This window comes from Fragaria vesca, linkage group LG3, assembly GCF_000184155.1.
Source record: "Fragaria vesca subsp. vesca linkage group LG3, FraVesHawaii_1.0, whole genome shotgun sequence".
Taxonomy (NCBI): Eukaryota; Viridiplantae; Streptophyta; class Magnoliopsida; order Rosales; family Rosaceae; genus Fragaria; species Fragaria vesca.
Window position 1 is genome coordinate 17,595,692 of NC_020493.1, and position 8,898 is coordinate 17,604,589.

The window sequence follows — 8,898 nt, forward strand, 5'->3', positions numbered from 1 at the left end:
AGAAGGCTAAAGGGTCAAGTAGCTCCGGTGAAGGCGGAACTGGGCTTTGGGGATTGTCGGGTCGGGTTGGGTTGTGGAGCAGGTGGGAGGTTCATGTGGTAGTCGTATGAGTGAGATTTTAGGGGAAAAGGTTTTGGAATTGTTGAAGGTGTGGCTCGAGTGCTTGACCTTTTTGTGCTGACTTGAAAATGACCGAGGGAAAATGTGGACGGTGGGATGTAAGAAGAGATTTCTGTTTTCTGTGTGTCGATGTTTTTTCTTCTGAGAAAAATAATTCAACATAGAAGGAGGAAATATCATCAATCATCTTGGGCATGTTTTGATTCTCTCCCAGGTATTTTCAATGGAGATTGGAGAAGAACAAATGTGTGTTAGGTGGTAGGTATGTAGACTATAAATTATTGCTCTTTCATGCTTGGTAGGTAAATAAACCAGGACTAGAGAAAATATAAACAAAAAAATTTCTATGTTTTAATAGTTCTTTGACGTTTTTGTACAGCATAGACTTCATTCACAGTCGTCTGAATTTGCAATGGTAACTATCTTAAAACTGTAAACTGACCTATATTCTAAATTATCGTTTAAATTCTAATATGAAGAAGTGTGGAATCCTCCAAGCCAAGAGAAGCTAAAGATGAACTTTGATGGTGCTTGTGATCCAAAGAATAGTGTGTGCGGTTTGGGAGGGTTTTTAGAGATCACAATGGGATGCAACGAGGCGCCATAACAGTTTCTCAAGTTAGCAATCTCCCTCCAAGGTCAGTTGAAGCTTTAGCCCTTCTCCATGGTCTTCGATTTGCAGCTCATGCGGGATTCTCTAAGCTCGAAGTGGAAGGTGATACTCTCTCAATCATTGACACCCACATGATAATTCAGATGATTTGAGTTTTGAGGGTCATATTATTGACGAAGTTAAGTTTTGAAGTCTTTTTCTTATAGTAGTTAGTCATTTTGTTAGACAGGAAGACAACAAAGTTGTTCACCAATTGATAAAAGAGGCTTTTTTTTATTTTCTCGATGAGTTGATAAAAGAGCCTTTAAGAGCATCTAAGAGCATCGGAGATGTTAGTTCGCTGGTGTCAAATTCAAATTTGACATGTGACATAAAGGTCTATTTTTGTAAAATTTCTCTTCCAATGGTTATGTCTTTTCTGATAGGTTAAATAATAAAAATATTATTTCTTAAAATAATTAAGGCTAAATTATTATGTTTATATCCTAATTTATCTCTCCTTCTTCATCGATCTACTTCTCGTTCCCCGTCTTCTTCTTCTTCTTTTGTTTTTCTTTTCCTATATCCAAGCAGCCTATAATCCCTAGATCTCTTCTTCTCAAAAAAAAAAAAAAAAAAAACCAACACAGCCCAGATTCTCCCAAATCAAACTTATCTCAACTTAATCTAGTGGGCGATCTCGCCTCTCCACGCCGATATCAACTTTTCTAGATCAAATTTTCTCATATGATCAAAGCTGCTCCAAATTACTGCTGGCTGATTTCAACTTCTCCAACACCAGAATGGCCGCCTCAACGATCTGATGGGTACTAGTCTGGGTTCTGGGTAGTGGGTATAAAGAAATACTAAAAGAGAGAGAGACGATCAGAGTGAGAGAGAGAAAAGATAAGCAATTAAAAAAGAAAAAACCAGAAGTTTGGGGCTGTCAAATTTGACAGTATGAACCCAAACTGTCATCCACAGAGGATTTGAATCATGGATTAGGGAGGATGGATGCTATCTTTTGTGTGCCGTTGAGCCTCCAGCTGGAAGAGATGCTCTAAGAATGAGGTATACATATAACATTACAACAAGTGAATAATATTTTTTGCTTCACTTTGAGTTTTCAGGTATTCTTCTCATTATTTGCAATATGAACAAGTTTAAATTAGAATTGAAATTTGTTTAATCATTATGATTTGAAGTCGATATTTATTTAGTCCTTCTGGTTTTATTTTAATCTGAATAGTCTTTAAAGTCACAATTTTTCATCCAAATAGTCATTATGGTTTTATTTTAATCTGAATAGTCTTTAAAGTCATGATTTTTCATCCAAATAGTCATTCCGAAAATTTTCTCAGTTAAAGGCCATAAGAACTATTTGGATGAAAAATCATGACTTTAAGGACTATTCAGATTAAAATAAAATCATAAGGACTATTTGGATGAAAAATCGTAACTTTAAGGACTATTTAGATTAAAATAAAATCGTAAGGACTAAACATATGTCAACTTTAAACCATAAAGACTATATAATATTTTACCCTTTAAATGAGTACCAAGATGTGATCGGGCGCAACGTCCTTGGTCTATTCTCGAATTAGTAAGATGTGATGGGAGTGCAATTTCTCCAAATAAAATGAAAGTTGTCGCTTAAGCGGTTAAACAGTTATTCGACATTACCATCCTCATCTCATCCCCAACCTTAGATAGCACGGTTCTTGTTTAGGGTTTAAATTGGTGAGTAGATAGAAGTTGATAATCGCGACCTAGCACAACCGCGATCCAGCCTCACCCATTCTCATTCTCGCCAGTCAGCTCTCTCTAGTCGGCCGGCGCTAGGGCCACTATGGCTTCTTCTACCCCCAAACAGTCATATGCCTCTCTTCTCGGTAAAGATCTTTCACCCATGATTAACTTTTCCATCGATGATCTCCCCCTCCAATCATTAATAATGGCTTTGTCTCCGTTTGAATCTCTAAGGACCCATATCGACGTGGTCTTGATAAGTGCAACACCAACCTTCTTGGCTGCCTTGTTCTCCCATGCAAAACGCCTCCTTTTGTGTTTGTTGGCATCACTTTCCTTTAGGCAAGGTTGAACCCAAACTCATGCCTACATCGCTTTCTTCGTGGCCAATGAGCACCACGAGGTCCCGACATATCTTACTTAAGCCTACACGTTAGCCCATGCCAATGGCATAAGGACTGCCCACATACGAACCTTGCCACCAACATGGGACAGCAGTATCGCCCTGCCGATCGATACTCTGATACTGTCCATGTGACTTCCTGACTCATGGAGACGCATGCCGCTCCTTTCAGACGACATACGCCTGGTTTCCGGATTCCAAAGGATCCCAAGAAAGACTCGCTTAGTGTCTTTCTATAGAGCATATCAGGCAAATGTTCACTTAACAAGAGGAAAGATCAAAAAGCCTAGGAGGACCAACTCTCATAACTAAGTTAGGCGACCTAATAAAATATGTCGTCAAGTATGTTGAACTCCTTTTGACGATCCGGAAAATTTCCATGTTTAGACAATTCCCAAATTTCAAACTGAAGTACCTCGAACTTGAAGTTCCACTAATTAACGACATTGTCACTCGATATCATGTTAGCCCGCATGTTTGCCATTGACATTCCCCTTTTGGGCATCACCTACATGGAGTGTCATGATGGCACCACTTTTTTGTGCGGACCGTGACACGGCGCCTCTGCACAATAGTTTCAGAATAGCCTCTAGTTCTTCTTAGCCTCTTACGAAGCTTATGGCAGCTTTAGTCGGTATTTTGAGGCATGGGTGTGCTTTTATCTTCTTGATCTCCTCTGTATCTCTTTATGTGAAGCGGGTGTGCTTGATATCCCGGTATGAGATCAGATCTTCCAACATGGATGTGGGTCGCCTCTGATGAGGGGGCGAGCTTTCGTCAGTATTATGTGACATGTGTAGGCTTTTGTTTACTTGATCTCCTCCGCATCTCTCTGTGTGGAGCGGGGGTGATTAATATCTCAGTATGAGATCGGTTCCCCAACATGGATATATGGGTCTACTCTAATGAGAGGGCGGTATTGGTTCTTAGCAACGCTCATTCGCTGAGATTCCTATGGCAGATCGATTCTAGTTGCATTGGCAATGTTCGAGGAACTTCTACCGTTTCAAGATTAGGAGGTCTAGGTGCTGGCATGGTTGAGTGTGGTATTGTTGTGGCATGCATCATTGACAAGGGTGGTGTATCATTAGCACCGTATCGAGGTAGCATAATAAAAAATGGTCTAGAATCAAAATAGGGATCGCATACGCTTATCGCAACTAATGTAAGGAATCGGGTTCAGATCCTCCTTTAGTGGATCTAGACCTTAGGCTTACTCTTGGTGTGAGTTGTTATGTGTTGAAATAAGATCAGAAATCTCTATGGAAAACATGTATACTAACAAGCACCAACTAGTCAACAGTTCTAAATTGTGGATTTTCGTAGAAGTTGTTGGGTAAACTCTTAATGCATTTTCCAATTAAAAAAAAAAAAAAAAGGAAGGCAATCCTTCATAAAAGGATATAAGATGAATTAGATACCCTTCTCTGCAATTTTCATATAATGACATACCATGTAAGACAAACGAATATTCCCATATAGATTCACATAAACGCTCTATATATATATTGGGATTTTACTTAGGTTTACTCCCAACCACAACAGTTGTGCACACTGAACTCTGCACACTAGCAAGAGAAAGAAGACTCTGATTTGTGTTATACAAGCATTAGAGTGAAACATCGAGAACCCACAAAGTCTTCTCTTCAATTTGAGTTGTAACCATTGAGAACTTGCAAGTCTTCTCTTCAATTTGAGTTGTAACCGAACGTAGGGAAAACTAGAACAATTTTGTGTTTGGGATTAATCATGTGTATGACTCGATCTATTCTATTCTCCTTTTTTTTTTGTTCATTTCTCATTTCTTATCTTTCAGACGTTTATCTGATATAAATAATTTAGCAATCTTTTATTGATTTTTCATTCAGCGTCGCCCCATACAATTAAGTTATTTGGCAAGTTTATGTGGCTTGGAATGCCTAATTCTCATGCAGCCCAGTTAGAAGAAGATGAAATCACATTGTCACAATCAGAGACCCCTGTGGAGGTAGACTGTCACATAGTGGACACATCCAGAGAGCCAGACCACCTTCAAATGTCGCTCAAGTACCAGCTCCTCTAACAGTGGATCACGGAGAACTGTATATGTTTCATCCAGTTTCAAGACGTTATAGAAAGCCAGAATGGTTGCACCGTGACTAGGATTTCATAGTACTGACTCGTTGAGGAGGTAAAAGCGCGGGGAACGTTGATAAGGTAAATGCATTTCTCTTCTTTGAATTTTAGTTGAATTCTTTAATTTTATCGCAAATAGTTTTTTTATGAATGTAAATCTCGATAGAAAACGTTTTTTCTGATGAAGTATAAAATGTAGAGACAAAGAGATCTAGTAAGAAAATAGAGAATCATCATCATATTCATTGATAGGAGCCATTTATATAGAGAATTACAAAGTACCAATATGGTAATGATAAAGAATACATAGTCCTATTTTAACTACATATACTGATGGCATAAGGTCAAGCACATATATGGAATATCTTAGAACACTCTCCTTTGTGCCGCGCGCCGGTATGCCGGTGGTGCTGATATGTCGCCTCGTTAAAAAATTCGTCAAGGAACAAAATCCTTGTGGGAGAAAAACTAAACCTTGATCGTAGGAGAAAAAAAGTACAACGCACCCTTCACATTTGACAGTGACATGTATGTATGTGCTAGACTCCCCCTGAAGTTCACACCTCCCCCTGATCTTTACATCAATTATAGGACTCTTCCTGATTTTTACTAATCACGGAAGTTTCAATAACTTAGCATTACAATGCTCTTAAATCATGTCTTCAAATGTGGCATTGGGCAATGATTATCTAGATCATGCCGTGTTGTGCTCAAACATGATCTTTTACACTTAGATCTTGAGGAGAAGGCCGCTTGTGAACTCAAAATATAAGTTTGTGCAGGAAATCAGATTTTCGCGCAGCATGACCTTCAATTATTTGAACAATCGTAACTTCCTCTAGGAAATACATATGAAAGAACCATAAACGGTTTTGGAAACTATACTCATAGAGCTTTCCAATGATATAAAGCTCACTGTCTGGTTCATCCGGAGCTGTTTACAAAGCTCAAACGAAGTTGACTGTCCAGAAGGGACATATTGTTGTTTTTCGCAGATTTGGCATTGGTAAAGCTTTGAAGCTTGCAGATGGCATGTGGGCATAAGTCGAAGCCAAAATGACGTGTATATGATCAAAATCAAGTCCTTTTGATCTTTCCAAGGTCGAAAACTCTATGACTAGTTAGTGAAAACTAACTCAGAGGACCTAGAGGATTCGATCATGATGATAATTGTCCGGTTTTGATAAGTCTGCAACGTCTTTTATAAGACGGAAATTAGTTTAATAGCGTATGAGGATCTAAAATCAAAAGCTTTCGGTAACTCCAAGTCAGTATGACCAGGCATGTCTGTGGAGGGTCAGTAGTGTGAGGCAAACTTGAAACCATTATCTCCTTAATTTCGGACAATTCTAAGACATCACATTGAGCTTCGATGAGTCTAGTTGAACAATTGATGATGGAAAATCTGCTATAGGGTAGAAGACTTAACCGGAAACACGTTGGCGATCATCCTTGAGGATGCAAGGCCGAGCGTCATCTTCACTTGGAAGAGACCGAATTAGCACAATCTAACCATGTAGATTGTAAATATGCCATGCTTCTAAGGACGATCTAAAAATGTACATCTTTTTTTGTAAATCAATATGAACCATAAGAGGAGAATAGTTACACTTCAAAAAAATTCTCATGGCATTCATTATTGCTAATGTGAGTATATCGAGGTCTCGAATAGATGAAGGACGTCGATACGACGTCTTGTTACATATAACTTGGAAAGAAAATCAGAGTCTAGCCGATGATGTCAAAGTCAAGGGCATCTAGAGCTAGATCCGAATCTTTGAAATCCGCGATCATGAGGATAACGTTATTGTCCTCGATTGATTTTCAGTACCTTTTTGTATTCATTCACGATTTGAGGATGAACTTGACAATCTTAAACCAGTGATCCGGAGATCCACAACAGTTGCATTGTCATGAGCTGGCATGAGTAGTTTTGACAGATTGGTGTCTAGACCGAGAGTGTCGTGATTAGGGCCAGCAGCACCTCCTCCTCTTTTCTAGACATCGGCACAGCGTTTTCTGCCAATGTCGTGACCTATATTGTTTTCCCCACATTAGAAGACAATCCCAAATAAGTTTATCGTATTAGCGTATATACAATTCTCGTTTGCAATTGTATGATCAAAATCAAGTCTCGTTGGTAATTCCAAACCAACTTGGAGGGCCTAGAGAACTTGACGATGATCGAATCCGCTAAAGATTATGGATCAGGATGCCACGGAATATTATCAACGATATGTAGTCAAATAAGGTGGTAAGCAATCCACTTGACTTAATAACTCAACAAATTGAGTTAGATGGACGTTTCAAGAAAAGCTCCATAAGTGCATTCCACAATACTTTGTTGTCATTATTTTTTGCACATATTGCCCTTGAAGGCTGTTGTCGATGTGGTGCCTCAAAACTTTGAGCGCATGAGATGTGAAATCTCGGCATTAAGGCTTGTTAGCCTGGGGATCAAAACATGTGGTTTAATCCTTTTCAATAAAAAGGTTCCATAAATACCAAGCGAAGATTTGCCTTGGGTATTGACTACGTCAAAACTCAGATGAGCAGAATGTTACGTTGCTCTTGCATACAAAACCAAGTTGTTAAGAGACTTGATAGAGGTCATAAATGATGTTTTTTAATGGTTTGTCTTACGGATAGATCACACACAATCCAAAGAAATGTCGGGGTTGATCACACACAACCCGGACAAGGAACAAGAGTGATCAAACAAACTCTTGACCCACGAATAAAATTCCGGGATTTTGGTACCTGCACGCACAAAATCTCAAGCATATAATGGAGATGGAGAATGGGGAAAGGATTTTATCCCCCCGAGTTATTCAAAAGAAAATAATTGTAATATTAAAGCTTACTTGCTAGTTTGCCAAATAAACAGTGTTTATAGGAGCTGCTTTGTAATTTTCATGCTTAATTTCACCTGCGTACGGCGAAGTTGCTTGCGAAATTCCATTCCGATATATATAAACCATAAAACTTTCAAAACATCAAAATTTGAAAGAAAAAGCTGAAAATTAAGCCGAATGAGGCCAAAAAATCGATGGCGGGCGGCAGCCGAGAGATTGGCGGCCAGAGATGTCGAACGACGGCCGGGAAAACGGGTGGCGGCGGCGGTTGGACAGAGGAGCTGAAAAACGCTTTTTAGGGTATCAAAAAACAAATAGTGGGCTATTAACTCTAGGGTTAAAACAAAGTGCATGATAACGTGATGAAGTATAAAGTGTAGAGACAAATAGATCTAGTAAGAGAATTGAAAATCATCATCATATTTATTGATAAAGGCCATTTATATAGAGAATTACAAAACACGAATATGGTAATGATAAGGAATACATAATCATATTCTAACTATATATCTTGATAGCATAAGACCAATGCATAAATATGAAATATCCTAGAACATTTTCTTTGTTTAATTACAATTAAGTTTCGAAATTGATTAAGGTGCATATATTTGTGCAGTATTACAATAGCCCAGGAGGACAAAGATGTAGATCCAAGAGGGAAGTCGATGTAAATATAATATTAGAGTTTTACATAAGAGCACGGCTATTGGGACCTCCAAGTTTGCTCACTTGACCTCACTCTATTGTGAATTATTAAATGACATATTTATCCTCTTACACAATTACTATTAAGGGCACTAATTATACAAAAAGTAATGTTACATTTATTCTCTCTAAACTTTCTAATTCAATAATAATGGATTGCCTTTTATTATTTTCCTTATTGATTTTTATTTTCTAGTTTACCACATACTTATTAAAACATTTATATATTTATATTATCATACATGTCACATGCTTATACAAAGTGAAAAAATATTTTTACAAAAATTATGATCTATCAATTATTAAAATAATTTATCATCATGACTATAAAAACAAAAAATGTAAACTTACAAAAAAAA